We start from the raw sequence: 21,535 nt of genomic DNA, 5'->3' as shown, positions 1-21,535 counted from the left end.
TTATGATAATTGAAATTGCATGACACTGCCAGCGAGGGTCTTGAGATAGTTTCCAGTTACCCAGGTAATCCTGTTCTGCCTCTTTTATTTCTCCAGGGATCTCAAGTGGATACTGGCATTTTATTTTCCTTTTCCCTGGACCGCTGCACTCTTCTGTAATACAACCAGTGGCTTCTGGTGAAGCACTTTTGGATGTGCTTGGTGCAAATAGGCCTGTTGTAGAGCAGCAGTATCCACACTGAAGGCCAGGTGCTGTTGGGATGATGCAGGATGAGTGTGCTCTGAATCCATCCAGGAGCAGAGGCAGCCAAGGGGTGACAATGCTGCTTCAGGAACAAAGGGGGACCCTTCTTTGGTCCAGGTCCCACTGCTCACTGATGTGCCTCATCCCATGGCAGAGGGGTTGTCTGCTCAGCGACGCTGTTTATATGAGGGCAGTGACTAACAGGCTCAGCTCGGCGATTGCAGGAGGCTTTGTACAAACAAGGAGATGAGAGGCAGAGGGGAGGGATCGGGGCTTGAAATACCAGCTGTAAACACCACGGGTTTGAAGGAAAGACAACTTGGAGCAGGGTGATCCAAACTCACCAGTGGTGCAAGAGTGGAGCAACAGGGAGGGCGATGCGCGCCCGTGTGCCGGCGCGGGGCTGAGCCTTCACAATAAATGATTAAAGCATGGTTCAGATCCCGTCAAATGGAACGGTGCTAATCTAATCACAATCCATCTGGCACTGCCACATCTGTCCCAACACCTCCACCTCTTCATTTTCAATCAGCCTTAAATAGTACATAATTATTAATGTCTACCCGCCTGTCAGCCGGCGCGGGGGATTCACTTATCTCTCAAGATTGGCTAAGGCAAGACACTGATACCGATGGATCTAGCACCCGGCTCAGAGGGCGATAAGCCTCTTGCCCTTGGTTTCAGTCCTCCCTCGGGCATGGGGGCCATGGGGATGGGAGGGAAAGTCACACAGAGCCCCTGGAAGCTGGCACCAGGCATTGATTCGGCTGCTGGCTGTGGTCAAGTGACTGGCTCAGCAGTGTCACCTTGGTGCATTGCTTTACTCAGATCCAGAGCTCACTGCTGTTCACAGGGGTGGTTGCAATAGGGATTTTGGCTTTTCCAAGAAACAAGCCAATGCCAAAGCCCCAGCTCTTTGTGGGGCTTTCTGTGTGAGCTCTTTGCAGCTCTGGCCCACACTGACCAGCCAAACTGAGCAGTGCAACATCTTACCAATCCTTAGGAGTTGTACTGTGAGTCTCCCAAAACCTGGAGGCATTTAAAGCCTCAGGAATCGTGTGGTTATGTGAAAATCTTGTCTCTTTCCTCCTTTAGAGAAAAAATATTTTCCTGTTCTTGTGGCTAAGATAAAGCTCAAAAATATGAACTGGAGCAATGTGAAACCCAGAAACAGCAGCTTTTCTGGATGCTTTTTAGGTGCTGCCTCAGGCGGGGGAGACCCAAGCTGTGATTTCCTAATGGTCAAGATTAAAGTCCTGCTTCTACCCAGGTTGAGGAGTCAGGACCAAGCCTCTGCCCCAGCCCAAGGATGTGCTCGGCTGAAGCGACTGAGCTCGACTAAGCCGAAGGGCTGGGAGAGAAGAGCTGAATGGCAAAGCTCAGAAAGAGCCTTAAGAAAGCAGAGCCGAGAGCAAACACTCTGTGCACATCGAGCGAGCCCCCCCTGCATGTTTACAGAATAAGTTACCAAATAACCAGTGTCTGGGGGATATCTGGTGAGCCCTTGAAACGAATGCTGGTGTTTTGATCAGCGCCATCGATCTGCAGCCGCCGCGCGGTGCTTACGTGGATTTGGAGGTTGAAAGGCGCTCGGTCGCAGTTCACAGTTTGTTCACAGACAAATCCTGCTGGTGGGGTTCTTTGTGGGCCTTTCTTCTCGGGAAGAGCCTGCTCAGCACGTCCAGGTGAGAAAGCTGCTTTCACACCGCTCTGGGCATCTAAGGCACGGGAGTTAAAGGCAGATCTGGTGGAGGGGAGAGCAGAGCTATAACAAGAAGCGCTCCTCTCATCTCCATTCCGCTCAGGAGAGGCTGTTTCCACAGGGCTTGCAAAGGCAAAGACAATGGGTGCAAATTGCATCTTGGTGCAGGGATGGAGAAGTCCAACCAGAGCTGCAGGGAAGTGAGGGAGCGGAATAAAAGACCCATCTGATCCCCAGGCCTTCATGGGATCCTCTGGCTTCCTTAGACACCCAAACCCATGACCTGGACCAGACAAGGGGCCAGGTTCTAGGATGTGGAGTTTGGGTGTTGAAGGTGGAGACAGCAGTTTGCTCTGGTCTGGGTCTGTCCTGCCTTTCCAGCAACTGTTGGCCCATGGGCTGTTTTGCTTCAAAAATAAGAACAAATCAATGGCTTCTCTTGGCTCGGGTGAGCTTGGGAATGGCTGTGATTTATAGGCCTCTGGTTGGTTGGAGTTTCAGGCTTGCCATAAAGGAAGGAAAACCCCAAACCCCACCTAACTGAAACCAATGGAGACGTTACTTAGGTGTGGGCCATGTGCTCCTTCTGTGGATCCTTCCTGAGGTCCCCAGGTGTCAGAGCTCCCTTTTGGGTCAGTTTTGCTCCCCACCCTAGAAAGGTGTCCATGAAGCAGGACAGAGCAGGACTCTGCTTTGCTCCCTAGGAAGCGCCACGGCTGGTGCAGCTGGTGCAGCACCCGCAGCATCCTCTGCTGCAGCTCCTGGTGCAGCCTTCCCTCCACATCCCATTTCTTCCCCCTTTTCTCTTTCTTTCTTCTGTTTTATTGCCTCGATCATCTCTGGACACTGGTTTCACTTTGATCTCTGGAAACTTTGGCATCGCTCCGAAAAAATATATGTAGATATTGGGAAAGAAAAAAAAGGAGAATAAGGGAAAAGCCGAGTCTTTGTTCCCCACAGCTGTTGTCATGCTGGAGCAAATCTCCACACAGGTATTAAATGCTCACCATTGATCAAACAGCCGGTGGTCCAGCGTTACCGGCACGGACCTGCTGAAGCCGAGTTATTTACACAAGAAATCATTTGGTTCCTGAGGTCTTGCTTGAGTTAAGGAGAAAAAAACCCCTAAAAGCACAGAGTGGTGGGGAGCAGAGCTGGGGGTGTGGGGTGCTGTGGGGCAGGGCAGAGCTCTTGGTGCCACTAAGTCCTGGGCTGTGGCTGCCCTGCTTCCTCAAAACCACTCAGCCCTCCAGCCATCACTGTCACCCTCAGCCTTGCAGCTCCCATTGCCCATCCTGGGACATCCCACTGAGGACACGGAGGGAGACCCACTGCAGCCGTGAGATGGAGCCCGGCGAGTGGGTACAGGAGGGAGAGGCTGGGGCATCGTCTGGCTCCCACATGTGCCTGGGTTGTTAGGAAGATTTATAGGGGAGAATGCGAGGCTTTTTCTCTTTGGCTTTATAATAATACATTAGGCTTTTAACCTCTGACCGGGAGCTCTGGGAGGGGGATGCTCCAGGCAGCCCCCGGGAAGGGGAGCGGGTGGGTTGGGGTCCGGGGGGGCCGGATGCGATGCTGAAGGGGTTAATGCGGTGCGGAGGAATGCTGGAGTTTAGCGGGAGGCGTCGGCTGTCTTGAGGTCACCTGCGAGGGATTAGCGGGCGCAGACAGTTGTTGTTTGAGGACTGTCTGAGGCCAGGGAAGGGGTGGCGAGGCCCCGGGCAGAGGGGGCTGCAGCCCTGCCGGAGGGATCTTCCCTGTCAGCCCCACTGTGAACTGGTGTCTTTTCTGCTGAGGAAATCAATCCATCACCATTGGGAAGGGGAGGAATGGGCACCAGTGGCAAGGGGGTGCAAACCGTGCCAGAGCCCAGGTGGACAGCAGAGATGCTGAGGAGGGATTGAAATGTTGCAGGCACGGCCAGGACCCATCAGGCTGTCCATGCATGAGCTCCTTCCAGAACAGGGGCTACAAGACAGCTCCCTCCCGTGAGGACCGTGAGATAACTGGTCCCATTGCCAGTGTGTGCTCAGGTGTGCAAGGGCAGCGTTGGAGGGATCTCCATGTTAGCTCTGAGCATGAGCAACCTTCCATCACCACAACTGATTCACAGGCTTGGCTGGGGCTGTGGGACCTGCCTCCTTGCTGCCTGGATCCTGAACCCCTGTAAAACTGCTTTGTCCTCCATCCCTGGCTGTGCCCTCTCTGAAGCCGGATCGGGAGATCCGTGCTCCTTCCCAATGGCTTGAGAGTTGAATCAACACATGATTTTTCCCTGTACATCTTCCTGTAATATCTGCACCCTCGGCAGATGAAAGGTATTAGATGAGGATAAATTCTTAATCATCACAATAATCAATCATTCCTTACCTATAATTTAGTTGAAATTAATCCAGCAGACGAGCAAAGGGCCAAATGCTAAACTGTGTCCTGGGTCTCTTTATTGACTCGGAAGGAGAGCATCTTCCATTCCAATCAAGAGCAAAGCTTGACAAAGTGCACCCAGAAGTTTTCCATTCTGAAAGGGAGAACACAAAGAAAAACCCCACAGAATAAATAACCTTATTCTTTAAAGAAGCATCCTGATTTTTCTCTGGTTGGGGCTGGATCTGCCTCATGGTTTGACATGCTGCAGGGAGGGTGCAGAGCTGTAAGAAGTCGGGAACACCCTGTGCTTACCTGCAGGAGGTTCAGCCTTGTGGTTTATTTAAATAGAGGAGCTCAATTTGCATTTCAGGGCTTGTAGCAGCCCTTAAACATTGGGTTTATTTACATGAAGGAGACCTCTCCTTGGTGAGAGCAGAGCAGGTTTGGTGATGAAGCAGAGGCCGCGTGGCCCAAACTGCTGGAGAGACCTTCTAAGGCAAAGAGGCACCCTGGGGCTGATGGGTGCTTTTATTGCACCAGCCCTGTAATAAAACACAAAATAACACAATTTTATTGAAATTCAAATGTAAATGCAAGAATTGTCTCACATCCCATCCCTACCCCTGCCAAGATCTGTGTCTGGCAGCAAGGAGAGATCCCAGCTCCATCCGTGCTCCGGTGGGCTCCAGACCTGGGTCTGCCTCTTCCCCCACTGCTCTTCAGAAGCAGGGACCCTACTGGTGCTGGAGCTGGATGCTGCATGGCTGGGTATAGGATGCTGGAGCCCTGAGACAGGAAAGGGCTTCCTGGGAGCCATGCAGGGAAGGAATAAATTGCTGGGGGTTTCCTGCTGAGCACATTCATAGCACTCAACTTTAATCTGCTTCTGCTCCCCGTGTACTGAATGAATAGCGAGAGGTGTTGTCCAAAGGCAATGCTGAGCACCCAAGGGACCAGGGGAGTGATGGCATGGTCAGAGCCAACCCCAGTCACCTCTGGGAAGGGATCTGCTTTGCCCAGGTCCATCTGAAGGCTGGTGCAGCAGGAGCCACCCATCCCTGCTCCCCAGAGAGCAGCGGCCGCAGGGCTCACCCTGGCCAAATGCATCCCAGCTGCTGGCAGAAGGAAGCATTCCCTGCACCCATGGAGGGGCTCTGGTAGCGGCTGAGGGACAGGATAATAAAACAGGAAAAAATTAACATGTAAGAAAACATAGCTGCACCTGAAGCAACAGAGCAAAGAGAGTCAATGCAGTTCCCCTCAATGCCAGAGGAGCTGTACGTCAGGGGAACAGGCCGGTGCCCCCCTCCTTCCCCCCCGGCTCTCACTAACTCCTATTTCAAAGGCAGACAAACAACACACTGTACTGTGTGGCATCTCCACTCTTAAATCTTCCTGTCTTCAGGTCCGTGTAATGTGAGCTGCGGGGCAGGATCTGACCCTTGCGCCGAGCGGGAGCCATCCAGGGCACAGCCTCGGCTCCAGAGAGAAATCCCCTTTGCCGGCTCTCCAAAGCCCCTGGACGAGCCGGAGCAATCCTTTGGGAGAGCCCAAAGGGGCTCTGGTCCTCAGGGCTTTGGTCAAACCCCATGGCAGCAGGAGAGCCCTGCCCCAGGCTGAGCCCCTGTAGGGGCCAGGGGCTGCAACCACTCGCCCAGCTCTGCTGCACCTTCTTCATTCAGGCTCTGCTTACTCATGACAGCCCAAAAGCCGTCTGTGTCACCATGCTGGCCACCACTCCATGGACCAGTGTCTTGGAAGTCATCTCCTGCCATGGACCAAGTGCTGCCTGGAGGCTGGTTGTGTTGCTTGCTGTGCTTTGCTTTTCCTTCTTTCTTCCCCCTCCACCCCCTGCTTTCTTTCTTGCTTTCTCTCTCTTTCTTTTGCAGAGACATCATCTCTCTCCCACTCTCACTCTCGCTCTCTGAGAGCTGATGCAGTTAATTGGAGCTTCTTGTAAGTGAACATTAACGCAGGCAGAGCCAAGAAGACGTCTTGGCAGCAAAATATCATTATCAGTTCTTGAGCTCCAGCCAGAATCCCCTTGTGGTCAAAACACCATTCTTTAAACCAAACAATTAAGGGTTTGTGCAAGTGTTGCTGCCACGAGTTATCGGGATGGGTTGGGGCCACCCCATCCCTGTGAAGCCTCCTGCTCGGAGCAGGGAGGCAGGTGATGGGCTGGAACCTCCACAGCATGGGTAGAACTGGGCAGTGTGGGTGGATTCACCCTTTTCCCTCACAGCACAGAGAATGTAAAGCATTGCATCCTCTGGGAACTTTCTGTCCAGGTTAGAGCCTCATTTGAGCCTCAACAGGGGAAAAGTCAGTGAAAGGACCAGTTCAGACAGCTTGAGGTTGTCAGGAGGCTCTGGGGTACCTCAAACACAAACCTTCATCTTCAGGCCTGGCTGAATCTGCCACTGCTGCTTCCTGCCTTTACAGGGGGACCCAACCCAGGCAGGGCAAACGGACATCAGGGCTGCCACAGGCAATCACGCTTCCTCTATTTTCTTCTCCTCTGATACCTGCTTTCTTGTCTCCTATCCCAGTTCCTTCCCCAGTCTCCTGCACGCCGCTCTGTGGTTCTTCTATCATCCCTCTTTGCTGCTTACTCACCAACAAAAAGTGTTGGTCCGGTGTTACAACCCCATTCCTATGTATAGCAGCTGACAGAGGAAATAATAGATAGATTATCAAGTGGTTTAGGGGCAGAAGGTGTGGAAATGCAGGTCTTGATATCTCTTACCACAACAGCGATAAAAGGCAATGCTTTTTCACACCAGTGAATGCTCAGGAGAGTCTGAGCACGAGCATTCAGCAAAAAGAAACTGAACCAACACACGGATACCCAGACCTGCCAGTGCCTGGAAATGGGAGCAGCACCCTCAGCCTTTCCCCTTCCTTCAGGCTGAAGGAAACAGGGACTTGTGCTTTGGGACTGACCCCTTCACTTGGGGCAGTCCCTTTGAGGACATTGTGCTCGTTGTGTGATATTAGAGGGGGAAAAGAGGCAGAAGGGGAGGATCCCCTCAGCACAGGGGGGATGCGCAGGGCTGTGTCCGATCAGCGCTCCCTGCTCCTGGGCACGGATCCTTCCTTTGCCCCTGGCAATACTCAGGCCACGGACATGAGCTCTAACCCTGGGCCTGGCTGCACCCAGCGCCATCCATGCACAAGGTCTGTTTCCCCCTGTGCACTGCACGGCTGCCGTGTGCAGGCTGCGGGGGCCCCTCTGTCCTTCCCGGGGACGGTCCCACTGCCACCTGTTCCTATGGAGAAGGCTTTTAATCACAACCACTGGGCAAACAGCGCCCGCCGGAGCCCCTCTCTGCCCGGAGAGAGTCAACAAGGAAAAACAAACACTCCTGGTCCTTGTGCACACACAGCCCGGGCTGCTCAGCGGGCCAGATGGTGCCCAGAGCCAGGGCCGTGGGCACAGGGGACAGGGAAGGACACATGTCCCCTTTGCAAAGGGCTTCTCCCTCTTCCCTTCCCTGGCACTGAATCCAGACTTTGGGCTTCACTTCCCAAAGGGGCTTCTTCCCAGCAAGCTCTGAGCTTGCAAAGTTGAGCTTTGACTCCCCCCGTCTCCCACTCCCTTCCCACTCGCACCAAGGCAGGGGGAGAGGGAGAGGGCAGACAGGATCCCCCATTGCGACAAGCGCTTGCAGAGCCGGAGCCGGGAATTAACATGCTCAGGCTGTAATTAGGGCTTCAGCACCGTGACACCTTTATAAGTGTCTTTATTTAAAAGCAGGTAAATTGGAGGCTTCCAGGTTGGGTACATTAGCAGGGGGAGGTGGCGGCGATGATGGTGGGGAAGGGATGAGACAGGAGTGAATTATTTTTAGTGGCATCCGTGTGCAGTGATGGGTTAACCATGGCCTGGGTGACGGGTGGGAGATGCAGAAACTTGAAGGAAGTTGGTTGCCCTCAGTGGGGAAAGAGAGTATTTGTATAGGTCCTACATCTATCTGCCTGTTGAAAGGGAACAGGGATGAAGCTGCATAGGTTGGAACCCTGCACTGCATGTCAAGGTTTTGCTCATCCCATTGCCTGCTCCATTCCATACACCTGCTTCCATCAGCACATTTGAGCCTCTACCTGCTTCACCAGTGACCATGGAATGGCTGAGGCAGCCTGGGAATCACCCCCAGCAGGAGCAGGAGCAAGAACAGGAGCAGGGCTGGGGTTATGGGGAGCAGGCAGCTGGGACTGAGCCTTCCACCAGCACTGCAGCATCGCACCAGTGAGCCGTGGGCATCCTGCTGCTGGCCCCGTGCTCACCACCGGCCATCCCGGCTGCTTAGAGACAGCGTTTGGATGCAGATGGCCCCACCGGCAGCCTCAGAGTTCAGGGATGCTCACATCTAGACCAATCTCGAGGCTTTCTCTTTTTCTCCCTGACAGCTGCTGCCTCTACTTTAGGCAAGGACATTAGCGCCGAGAGGAAAAAAAATTTGATTTTAATGCAAGCCCCAGTAATCAGCTATTTGTGATGGAATTTTATCTGTCCTGGTCTCTAAGGGATGAGAAGCAAGCAGAGAGGAAAGAAGGGTCAGAAATTAGTATGCAGAAATATCTGATCAGCCAAAGTAATTTTCTTTAATAATCGTATTCATACTGGCTGCTCTCCGCTCACTAGAAGAATTAAGTATTTAATAGTAATATATTTCATCTGGCAGCAGTTCCGTTTCGTTAGGAGCCGCGATGCCTCGCGGGGAGGGGGTGGGCAGCGCATGGCAGGGACGCCGCTGCCGCACACACCGGCCCCACCGCCGTGGCTCTGGGATGGGGCAGCACTCCTGCAGCGTGGCACCCGCTGGGACAGCCTGCAGCATGGCTGTGGTCACAGAGCAGCGAGCTCCCAGCAAGGGAAAGGGAGGTGAGGGGCTGCACCATCGACACGTGCTTCGTGTTGGGCCCTGTGTTGGGAATCCTGTCCTGCTGCATCCTCTGGGCTGTGCAACACAGGAGGTCACACCCTGGGAACAGCAGGTTGCTCTGTGCCCTTAACCCCCTGGTTCTGTAATTGCCAGGAGATGAACTAATTCTTGTCATTGGCATCCATTCAAACACTGAACTTGAGCAAGTCTGAAAGTCCCATTGGCTCTTATAGGACTTACCTACATGCTTAAACACTGCCCTGAATATTGATGTTTTCCCAAATCAGTGATTATTCACAACAGTCCCAACGGCAATGTGGGAGCCTCCATGAAGGAAGCTGCAAGCGTGGATCTGTCCGAGTGTCTGTCATGTCCCATGAGGGCACACACAGCCATCTCTTGCTCCAGGCATCAGCAGCATCTTCCTGCAGTTTCCATCGTAGCAGCACCTCGAGCACCAGTTCAGAGGAAAGGAGCCCAGGCAGCAGTACAATTGCACCTTAGCAAGGGCAGGACTGTGCTCCCCAGGGCCACATGGGCTGCAGGCACAGGGAACATGTCCTGTTTGTCACCCCCAACCCCACGCTTCCATCGGGGCTCCCCGGGACAGCCAGAGCAAGGGAATGGGGTCACCCTCTCCGTGCCAGCCCTGCCTCCAACACCCACTGTGATGCGCACATGGGGGGGAGAAATGGATCCATATTCACTCAAAAAAGAGACAGAGAAATGAAAATCTGAGTGCGAATCCTCTCTGTTCTTTTAACAGCACGTGATAGAAACAGATGGAAAGTGATGCTGGCAATTCAGATCACTCGAAAGTCTGGAGTTACAATACCTGTGTTAAACTGACAGTACTGCAGGCACTGGGGAAGGAGGCAGCCAGGGACCGCAGGTGCCTTGGCAGAGCAGTGACTTGGGGATAAACTGTCCTGGAAAGGTGGAAATGCACTTGTACAGCCAAACCCTTCCAGAAATCACAGCAGAACAGTATCACCCACCCTTGTGGTGGTGCTCGCTGGACTAATTACAAGCAAAATAGTTTTGTGGCTGCCCCATCCTTGGCAGTGCTCAAGGCCAGGTTGGACACAGGGGCTTGGAGCAAGCTGCTCCAGTGGAAGGGGTCCCTGCCCGTGGCAGGAGTTGGAACTGGATGAGGTTTCAGGTCCTTTCCAACCCAAACCAGTCTGGGATCTGTGATTCTATGAAAATATCAATGGCAAAGAGCACAGGTATTGGATGATTCAATGTGGTTCATGAGGGGATGCTCCTATTCTCTTTCTTTCTTTCAGATCTTTCCCAGATTTGCTAAGCTGGACAAACCTGCCCCTGTGCTCCCTTCCTCTCCTTTCTGCCATCCTGGATCTGCGTTTGCTCCAGTGACAGGGTCTCTGCAGCAGCTTGCAAATGCCAGGAAATACTGTTCAGCTGAAAAGAGATCTGGGACTTGGCTCTTGTGATAAATAGACTGCAGTGTGGGAATAGTGAGTAAATAAATAGCATAGCAGAGGATAAGATGCCAGGCCCCGGCTCGTGCCTGCCCCATGGCTTCTCTCTGGCTTCCCTCTCCAGAGCTTTCCAGCACAGCCAGAGCCATCTGTGGGCACCTTGGCTCTTGGCAAGGCCCATGCCAGTGGTCCAGCTCCCAGCAAACACCCTCATCCCTCTCCAGAGCCGGTGACCCCGGACATCCATCCCTCGCACGTCTCCCTCCTTCCTCCCCTCCTTCCCTGTCCTCCTCCTCCTCCTCCCCAAAGCGCGGTCTGCAGAGCGCGTGTTTGTGAGCTCACAGGGAACGGCGGGACACGGGCCTTTCTCTCAGCTCTAATGAAACCCTTTAATCATATTCAAATAGGTTACTGTTCAGGGGGAAAATAGAAATATGGATTTGATAGCAATAAATTTCCCTGGCTGGCTAAGCCCAGTTCTTAATTGTCCTGTCCCAGGGCTCGCACATTTCATTGTTCGTTAGGTGCTTAAGTCCCTGCTCTCATTTTGTGGCGGTGACATTACCGCTGATGGCTCTAATACTCTCATAATTTGAAAGGGGATTTGCATGATAGAACGCAGAGTATTAAAAGAAAAAGAAAAAAGGAGAGTTAAGAAAAAAAAAAAGGAGGGAGGGGGCAAAGAAAAGGGGGGGGCAGGGGCTCGGCTTCCACTTAAAAAAAAAAAGTCACTTTCTTCAAAGTCAAATCATTGTTTTCATTAAAGTAGGAGAAAAAAAAAAGTGTCTCCTCTGCACAGGCGGCCCGGCCTGGCGCGGAATTATCCTTATTGTTGCTAATGGTTATTAATTATTATTATCCTGCTACACAGAGCGCTGCGGACGTGATGTCCCCAATGTCCTTGGGACAAAGAGTGAAAAAAAGCCAGGGTGTCCGAGCCGGGGCGGCTGCTGCCGGGTGCTGGGGGCTGAGGGGCTCTGCCCATGGCCCCACTGCAGTACTGGTTTGGTGGTGGAGCCTTGGAAGGGGCCCAGCGGGGTCTTGTCTCCGCAGCTTTCATCCCGGGGTTCATGGCTGTGCTTGGGTTCAGGGCTTGTTTGGGTAGGAAACATGAAGATGGGATCGCCCTGCTGTGTGCCTTCATCCCCAAACTGTGGTTAATGTGTAGGGATAATACCAAATATATCGTTGTTCCTTGATGTCCAGAGAGACTCTGACCTGGCTGGGTTATGCACCGCTGCCTCTGCAGGGCTGGACACCAGAGCCCACCTTAGGGCTGCATTTTCCTACTCACTGGCTTTAAAATCTGGGAAGAACCATTATGATCATCTAAGCTGCAAGGAGCAGAGTGCCTCAGCACCCGGGGTGTCAGAAATCCTGATGTGGATTTTACAGTGACAAACCTGCCTCTGCAGAAACCGGGACACGAGTCTCCAGGCTGACATTTTGCAATGCAAAGAATGGGGGGAGCCAATTCCTGCCTCTGCCACCGGTTCTGAGAGCCCCAGCCATGGCAGCACTTCCACAGGGGAACAGTACCCTGCTGTGGTCACCTTCCTTTGGTCTGCTGTTGTCCAGCCATGAGGAACAGATCACCAACTAACTGGCCACGTCTGTGACTGCAGCATGTCCTGAAGGAGGGCCTGTGCTCACTGACACAACTTCCCCTCCCTGCCCTTCATGTGAGAGAAATGCACAGGGAGAATCTGCAACCAAAAACCAGCCCTGGCTCAAAATCCCCTTTTCACCTCTGTATATGGAGGCCACAGTTCCTTTCTGCAGCTGATCTGATACTGAACTGGTGCATGGACACACGGGAGTCTGTGGAAGGCTTTATCCATCGGCTCTCGAACAATAAAGTCGCAATCAGAAATGTATTAATTATTCTCAGAGTGTGTCAGGCTTGTGCAGAGGTGACGTTTTGGCTGCTGTTCTCTTCTCAAGTGATTTAACATCATTTAGGGTGGGAAGGGTCTGGGTCTATTGACCTCAGCAGAACTGGAGTCATTCACCCCAGTTTGGGCTGCTGCTCTCTCACTTGCCATCCCCTCTTTCCCTCTAACTCCATTGTCCATCCCGGTCTTGCAGAGATAGCAAAGCCCAAGGCCGTGCATCCAAGGTACCCTTGCTCGGATCGCACCATCCCACCAAGGGCTTCACAGGACAGGGGTCTCATCCCAGGGAAGAACATTGCTGTGTCTGCTCATTCCAGTGTGTTCACCACCCATTTACAGGAATTTTGCCATCCCAAATTCCTATGGGAAGCAGCCCAGAGGGCTCACACAGAGCAGACATTTCTAGTTGTGTGGCTGCAGCAGGCACCCAGCCTCAGCGCTTGCAAGGACCCGAGGTCAGACTCCCAGATATGGATGAATTTTGCCAGCCCCATCCCGAGCTGTTTGCCCTGCCCTTGCTACCACCAACTGGCAGCACGCTCGGCTTGCCTTGCCCTGCTCCCCCCAGGCTTGGAGCAAGAGACAGGGATCAGCCACGAGCAAAGCCAGGGGGAATCTGAACCCTGCATGTGAACCAGTAGATGCCTAAATCCAGAGAGACCCTGAAGGGTGCAAAGGAACCAGTTAATGGGGTGTTGAGGGAAGGATCCTGGTCAAACTAGGATCATCTCCTCTCTCTTCCATTCTATTTTCATCACCGCAGTATTGGACCGCTTCCCACTAACATATTTACCCAGCGAGGTGACTACCATCTGTCTCCTCTTTATTAAAATACTCCAGGATTTTCCCCCATGAGTCCTCACCCATGGGAATGGGAAGAAAGGATGTCAGCGAGCTGGAGGGAGGGCTGGGAAGTGGGTCATACCCTTCAGGAGCCCTCTCAGCCCCTCCAAACTGGGGCACGCCGTGAGTGCGGGGACACAGTGGGGTTGGACTCAGCTGTGGCTGATCCCAGGTGGATTCCTGCCTGAAGGCGCCGTTTGGAACGGTGCCGGCCCCCACCGTGCAGTAACTGGCTCCCCGATTGCGTCACCGGCAGCAAAGGGAATTATCCAGGCCCTCGTTTCAGCTGAAACAATACTGCAAATTAGCCAAACGTGTGCTCGGCTCCCAGCACAGCTCCCCGGGAGCACGCGCCTGCTGCAGCCTGCACACAGACCTGCTCCGAGGGGCAGGGGATGGAGCCACTGGAGCTGGGTTTGTGGAGGTGAGGAAAATGCTCATTTCCTTTGGAAAGGGGCCTGAACCTTGAGCCCGGGAGGTTCTTCCCAGTGCTGGGCTCTGCTCTTGGCCTCTTGCCCACCTGGATGGGGCACAGCAGCCTCACTGCATCCCTCCCCGTGCCCCTGAGGCTCAAACCCTCCATCTTTTGCTACCCACAGGCCCGTACAGCAGTTTCCCCCACAAAGCTCTGCAGCCGCCACCACCAAGGAGGTGTCCATGGCTCTGTGCAGCTCTCAAGGGGAGCCCCATCATCCCCAAACTGTGCCCTGTGTGCAGCATCCCCTCCCTCATCCCGCTCTCGGGGTGATGCTGGGATGCAGGAGATGTCCATCACCACTGTCCCAAGCGCCGCTCGCCCCAGGAAAGCACCAGAACCAAAGTGGAGCTTCAGTATTCTTGCTCTCTCATTCACTTCGGGGTGGGGGGAGGAATGGAGAAGGGGAGAAGGGAGAAGAAGGGGAGGGGGACAAAGGGGGTTTAATAGGCTCCAGTGACAGCACAATGTCCACATTGGGAAAAGATTAATGACGAAAATTAATCGCATGACCTTTCTTTCGAGGAGCTGGAGGTGAGGCGAGCCATTAAAGCCTCTTATGTTGTAATTAACGTTTGAGGGGAGAAAAGACTGGCTTTAGAATGGATGCGATCATTTAATTAGGGTTATGCGTCAGTGCCACAACAGGTTCAGAGAAGTCATAATTTAACTATAGCTTTAAATTACGCAGTCAGAAGGCGGGTGGCAGGGTTTAATGGCAGGGAAGCGCTGGCACCGAGGAGTAGGGAAAACAATTAAATAAACACCTCGAGGGGAGAAGGAGAGGGGAGATTCGGAGGAGGAGAGGGGGGCACCCGGCCAGGGGATCGGTCACAGGGAATCCTGTCACACTGGAGCGGGGCAGACCTCATCCGGGTGCAGGAACCACCTCGTGCATCCTCCCCGCTCGAGGTTCCCATGGCAGCGGGTCCATGCCTCAGCCCTGTATTAATCCACCAGCCCAAATTTCCCCTTCTTCCACCCCTATGGACACAGGTCACAATAGGATTCATGTCAGGACACCGTGGCTTGGCAATACCTGGTCTTTGATGCTTCTGATCACCCCGTGATCAACAGCAATGAGCAACAGCAGCGCATCTTTACAAACACAAGGTTTCAGAAACAAGGTTGGGATTTCTTCTTTTCCTTTCAGGAGAAAACTTCACAAAAGTACCCAGGGAAATGCCTGGTTTTCCCTCTATCTATGGAGAGACATGCACTTGGTGAGAGCACCAGCTGCTTTGTGCTGCTGCAGGAGGTCTTTTGGTCTGTGAAGGGGAATGAGATGCTGCAAAGCATGGGCATGGACATCGGCACCAGTACCAGCACCGGCACCAGCACCGTGTCCTGCTGGGCTTTCTTGAAGGGTTGATTTGAAAGGGCAAAGTTGGGCTGTGTTTGACTTTGGGCAGAGACTCAGCACAGGGGGATGTGTGTGTGAGAGCGGAGGTGAAGGTGGATGTGTGGAATCTTGGAAAGTGATACGTGAGAAATGAGTGTCATGATCAAGTGCTGCATATTGGATGGATTATTAAGGTTCAAAATTAAAACGTATACAATATTGCCAATGCCAAGAGCTCTCTAATCATAAATCAGTTCCCCTGACCCCTTCATAATCATGAGATTGCCCTAAAGAGCAGGAGATTTTACATAATAATAAATGTGAAAGGGGTGGGTTTTAATTGGCCTCCTGCTTTCTGGAGCCTGCAGTGGTCACGCTCCCAACGCTGCCAGCAGAAGGCTGTTTGGTTTGGGGTCAGTGGAGGGTTTCTGTAACACTGATCTTTGTGGAATTAACTTTAGGGAAAAACACCCATTTCTCATGAGCAAACAGAGGTGAGGAAACTGGAACCCCGAGATCCCAGTGCTGATGCTGACCTCGGTGCCCAAGTAAATGGGAGCTCCTTACCTTGGGGATATCACCAGCAGCTCTGCTGCCTTCAGCAGGGCAGAAAGCTGGAGGAAACACTTCTGTGTTCTAAGCAGTGGCTTCAAATCAGTGTGATACTGCTGCGAAGGGAGGACATTTTTACATTCCCTTTTCCTTCCATCATTCTCTTTGGTTCTCCTCAGGCTTTCGCTCACGGAGGGGCTGGTACCACTTTGCACCTCTCCCTTTGCTTTCAGTCTGCTTTGCCTTGCAGTGGAGGTTCTCCTCTGCGCCCAGGTTTGTGCTGCAAACCCACACTTCTCTTTGGGCAGAAGCCCTGGAATTCTAACAGCACACGGAAATCACAAAGAGAACCCTCAGATGCTCACCCAGTATTGACCCTTTCTGTGGGTGCCTCTTGTGAACCTGTCACCACTACCCCAGGCCCTGCCCTCCATGTGTTGGTACATGGAGCTTGTCCATCCCAGCTCCCGAGTGCCCATAAACCCCAGTGCCTATAAGAGAGAGATGGAAATGACTTCTCTCCTTCACTATGGCCTTAAAACTTAATAGTCTCTCAAATGCCGTGATGCAAGGGGGGGCTTTTATGGACTCAACAAGGGATAATATTATTAAGGTGTGTTATTATATTAATTCCAGTATTTCATGAGATGGGGCAGGGGGGAGAGGGTGAAGAATAAAACCTTTCACTGGGGAGTTCCACGTTCTTTCCCCCCAGGGCTGCACACAGTGGTCAGCGAGGGCTGCCAGGGCTCCTGGGTGGCAAAGCCACTGCTCACCTCCTCCTGTCCCTCCCCTTGTCCCAGGGCAGCTGGGGAGGTCCTGCTGGGAGCAGGCATCCACTAAATGCCTTCACTGCCCAAACAAGTGCCACTCGATTGTCTCCTTTCCTAATCCCATCGCTTTCTCCTTCTTTCTGTACTTCCCTCCTTTCCCCCTGTTCCTCCATCCCTCTCCAAGCCAAAGCGCCTGCTGGGGTTTTGGAGTCCAGCCATTGCCCAGCTTTCACCGTGTGTGGGCAACACCAAACAAACAGACTGTAAATAAAATACCCTCCCTCTCGCACACACACATATTTTCTCCATTACCTCCGCTAATACTGTCTTTCTTCCATCTTGACTTCAATGTTGTTTTTTGTCTCTCCCAAACCCCTCCTCCTCCTCCTCCCTGCAATTTATTCCAGCTGTGAAAACCTTTCTGCCATCCCTCTGCCACACGGCCGATAGGTGAGTGGCAGCGAGAGAAGCCCCTCTAAGCCACTGTGGCTAATCTATCCCACATGTGTGCCTTGGCGGGCGTCCCGCGCCGGAGCCCGGCCGGACCACGCGGCTCCTGCCGGAATCAACCCAGCCCTTCGCAGGCTCCAGCCCAGGCGCTTCCCTCCCTGCGCCAATGGGAGCAGCACCGCAGATGGAACGGGTTCCCTGGGGCTTTCCTTTGATGCATCCTCTGGTACTTGGTCCTGTGGTGTGAGCCGAAGGGGTGAGATGGGGCCTTGGGGTGGAAGGGTCACCATAAGGAAGATGAGGGAGGACAAGCTGTGAGCACATCATAGATCACAGATTGGGTTGGGTTGGAAGGGACCTTAAAGCTCAGCCAGTTCCAACCCCCTGCCATGGGGAGGGACACCTTCCACCAGATCAGGTTGCTCCAAGCCCCGTCCAAACTGGCCAACTTGTCCCAGATCCCATCCAAAGCCATTCATGGAGTGGAGGGAAGGGTTTGGCTTTTGCATGCCCTATAACCATACACTAATCCACCCTCCATGAGCTGGGAAGGGGACCCCAGGACCCTGACACCTCAGCTGTGGACAGTGAACTGTGCAGCTCTAACATGTTCAGCTCCCTCTGAAGCTGATGGAGACAAAATCAAAGTAAACCCAGCGCATTACTCCAGCCCCATGACACTGTGTTAGTCAATAATAAATCCTGTTCATAAGCACAGGTGTGCATAAAAAGATCAGATCATCAAATCCCCGCAGCTCTCTGCAGTGGGGTTGGGTTTAAATAGACACATATTGAGGCTTTGGCACATCAGTGTTCAGTCCTGGGCAGAACTTTGTGCCACATCTACTGTGCATCACTCAGAGCTTCCAGCCAGGGCAATGCTGTGGTACCCAGGGGAGGGCTGACAGCCCTGGGGACCTGGGGAAAGAGCCTCACTAAACCCTTAAAGACCACTTTATTTAACAGAGAGCTTCAGTTAAGCAGTGGCTCCTGCTGGGCTATTTTCCTGGTCTCAACACCAAGCAAATAGACAGGGATTTCCCCTCATAGCCCAGGGATGTAGCAGGAGGAGAGGTGGAATCCTTGCTTTCCAGCAGGTTTGAAGCAGGAGTGGGAAATGCCCATTGTCCTGTAGAGCTAATTGCCATCCTCGGCGTGGCCTTGAGGCTCTTTGGACGTTGTGTCTTGTCTGACCATGTGGCTTGGTTTGATTTTAGGCTAATGAAGATCTTTACATTCACATTCCCTATCCCAGGCAGCTTTTCCGTGCCCAAGCTGTGCTAGCAGCCACACCTGGAGACAGGAAGGACCTTGAGGAGGCCGTGTCCTCCTGGTGACACCACCTGAACCTGGAGAAATAAGCACAGCTGAGAGTATTTGTCCCAAACGAAGTGACCGCTGGCTCCTCACCAGTCTTCACCGCTGGGATGGAGCCTCCCACCAAAATCCCACCCAAGCACCCACCAAAACCACACACAGACGGCCTTGTCACCCTCAGGTGTTATCTCTGATGGACTGGAAAGGAAGCTGGGGCAGATCAATGGATCAGTGAATCAATTCACCTGCCAGTGACACTTTTCTCACCTTGCTGTCAGGGCTGCGAATGCAAGAAGAAGCCAGAGTCTGCTGGAGGATGGATGTGCAGGTGAGCTCCTTTGCACCAGGATGAGTTATCAGCTGCAACCCGTGTTCTTAGATAAAGGTTTTAGAAAGGCAGGGGTTTGTAAAAGGAATAACAAGGAGAAGGAGCTCCTCTTAGGGATTCTGTGTCTGAGGCAGAGCAGAGTATTGCTGGGCTAAAGGAAAGCCGTGTTTGAAGTGCGTACTGGGGGTGTGCGTTGCTCAAACACACCAGTGAGGTCCTGACTCCTCTAAAGGGAACATCTGCTCAGTAAATGCTGTCTCCCACCTGATGGAAGCAGTTGAGTAAAGGTGTGGATTTGTTCCAGATGGGGAGCGAAGGTGCCATCATCTGAATCCAAACCAAAAATGTACGTGTTGAGCCCTGCTGAAGGGTTCATCCTCCCTCACCCGCCGCTTCCAAGCAGGAGGCAATGTCCAATATAAGAGTGTGCAACGCAAGGTGTGAGGATCTGCCTCTGCCCTCATCCTCTGCCTCTTCCCTGCTGTCCTTCTCTCCCTACATAACCAACACAAGGGATGAGGTCCTTTCTTCATGCTCAGCTGTTTGTGGGGACATCCCTGCTCATTTCAAAGAGCAAAATGTTTGACTGCAAGATGGAATCCCACAGCCCAGAGGAAAACAGCTCAGGCAGCGAGTAAAGCCCCTTTTAGCCCTTGGGCCTCAGGAGCAGAAGCAGGGAATGGGCCCCGGATTGATGGAGCAGAGAGGGGCAGCATGCCTGGGAGGGCAGCAGTGTTGTCCTGTGGGATATCAACTGCTGGGACATGAAGGTGTGGAGAAGAAAGGAGAGTAATGGCCCTGGATTTCCCCCAGATGTGTGGCGGGCCCACATGATTGATGGCATCTGTCTTTTGCTTTATTAAACTTGTGCAGCCATGTTCAGCCAGGGATTTGCAAGCGGCTTAATGGGTATTAGGGAGGAATCTCCTGGCAGGACAGGGAGATTTCGGGGGTTTGCCGAGCCACTGGCAGGAAATGTCCTGCACCACGTGGCGTGTCCTGCAGGACAGGGGCTGCGGCTCCAGGAGCCAAGGGAAGGGCCAAGGGGTGATCCTGCGGGGCTGCACTGCCCGAGGATGGAATTGATGCCCTGGTTTGCTCTCTGGGTCCTGAATCCCAGCTCAGGTAGGAACATCCTGAGTGTCGGTTCACTGGTGGGTTCAGGGACAAGCTGGTGCAAGCATCCCTTTTCTGTGGGGCTCAGGAGGGATTTGGGGAGACAAGTTAATGCAGAGCCCCAGATCCATCGTGGTCTCTGCTGCTGGGTCAGACCTTTCCCATGTGCAGGCTTGTGCCTCTTCCTTCTCTTTTCCTCTTTGATGGGGATTTCAGGGTTGCAGACCTCGTGCCATACCCTGCTTTTCCTAGTTAGAGGAGGTGCACATTGGACATGAGTGTTCATATAGATGTCTATGTAATATTCCTCTTCTCTTTTCCTCTTTGATGGGGATTTCAGGGTTTCAGACCTCATGTCATACCTTGCTTTTCCTAGTTAGAGGAGGTGCACATTGGACATGAGTGTTCCTATAGATGTCTATGTAATACCTGTGTGTTTGTCCGTGCAGAGTGGGGATGGCTGATGCAGAACTTCTCAACTGCCAATATCTGCACCTTAAAAGCCTGATTAAACAGGAAAGTTTCTCAGCTGCAGACCACTGTGGTGCCTTCCCCACAACCCCTGGCCTGGGAAAACACTCCAGGATATTCCCAACTTGATTCTCCATCCATATTAACACAGCACCAGCTGCACAGGGCACTGCTGCTGTCCCAGCACAAGGCCACAGAAGAAGCTTCCCTCTTCTCTGCCCCAAGCAACCAACCCCTGTGGGTTACATTCCCTTCTTGCAGTTATCGTGACCCTTTTGTGCATTACCTTAAAGCCTTTTTGTGGTGGAAGAACACCCCTGGACTAGGCACTGTGATCGGAAAGCGTCTGCTTCTTCCTCTGCCAATCCCTCTCCTTCAATCCCTCACCTCCATCACTTCTCTATCCACACCTTCTCTGCCCCATCACAAGTCTCAGCACAAACTCAGGCCTCTGAAGCACCAACAGCATTTAGAAATGAAACCAGTTTGGTTTCTTTCCATTCAAATCCTGATTTCCACTTGGGGGAATTGGGTTTTTTTTGTTCCAAGCCTGGCACAGCAGCCCCACGCTTGGGTTTGCACTGCAGAACAAAGCTGGGAACCTCGGGTACCACTTCCGCAGGGTGAGTTCTAAAGGGGTTCAAAAGAACTTTCCCAAACACAAAGAAAGGGGCTTTGGGAGAAGATGACCCTGTGGATCCTGGCAATTCCCTCCTCCAAGGCCAGACCCAAGGAAGCAAACCCCAGAGCTCCAGCCCAGCCCCGCTCCGGAACGTGGCCTCTGGCCTCTTATCCCTCCTTCCTCCCTGTGGCCTCCGTGCTCCCTCCTTCCCAGCTCCCCTCCTGCCTCCTCCCCAGCTCCCTTGTTTTTCTTATTTTAATTTTTCCCCCCTTTTTTTTTCTCTTTTCCAGGGATTTTTTTCTTTTTTTTTTTTTTTTTTTGGTGCCTCTCTTTGTCAGAATTAGTCAGGGCTGAGCTGCCTCCACTCCCCAAGGAGACCCTATTTCACCCTGCCTAAAGTTCACCGCCTTGTCAAACCGAGCTAATCTCCTGCCGGGGAAGGAAAAAGGCTCATTTCAAACTGCGGCCCATTGGGGAACGCGGGGGGGAGGAGGAGGTCTTCCTGGCTCCAGCCTGAAAAGCCCCCGGACAATAATACCCCTTTTGTTCTAGGACAGTGGGAGGGGGCGCGGCAGTGGGAATGAAAGATGGGGGATATTAAAGGAGCAGGTGAAAGACATGCGTCTTCAACAGCCACAGATAAGAGCCGACCCCCTTCTAATCTGACTGAAGCTTATTATCTTACTGCCACAGTCATTACT

At 52.8% G+C, this 21,535-nt stretch overlaps 1 protein-coding gene and 1 long non-coding RNA gene across 2 annotated transcripts in view; one reads left to right on the top strand and one right to left on the bottom strand.

The window, feature by feature from the left end:
- Nucleotides 1-21,535, bottom strand: part of OARD1 (O-acyl-ADP-ribose deacylase 1) — a 116,355-nt gene that overhangs the window by 74,874 nt on the left and 19,946 nt on the right. The gene's annotated exons all lie outside the window — the stretch shown is intronic.
- Nucleotides 1,241-15,545, top strand: LOC133217457 (uncharacterized). Its single transcript, XR_009726875.1, has 2 exons — nucleotides 1,241-1,929; nucleotides 15,017-15,545. It is a non-coding gene; the product is annotated as an uncharacterized LOC133217457 (long non-coding RNA).

The sequence above is a fragment of the Neopsephotus bourkii genome, unplaced genomic scaffold (genome assembly GCF_033783945.1).
Source record: "Neopsephotus bourkii isolate Nb327-2 ecotype Australia unplaced genomic scaffold, CSIRO-AGI_Nbou_v1 NB_1139, whole genome shotgun sequence".
In the NCBI taxonomy this organism is placed as follows: domain Eukaryota; kingdom Metazoa; phylum Chordata; class Aves; order Psittaciformes; family Psittacidae; genus Neopsephotus; species Neopsephotus bourkii.
This window is presented reverse-complemented; position numbering and strand designations above follow the sequence as displayed.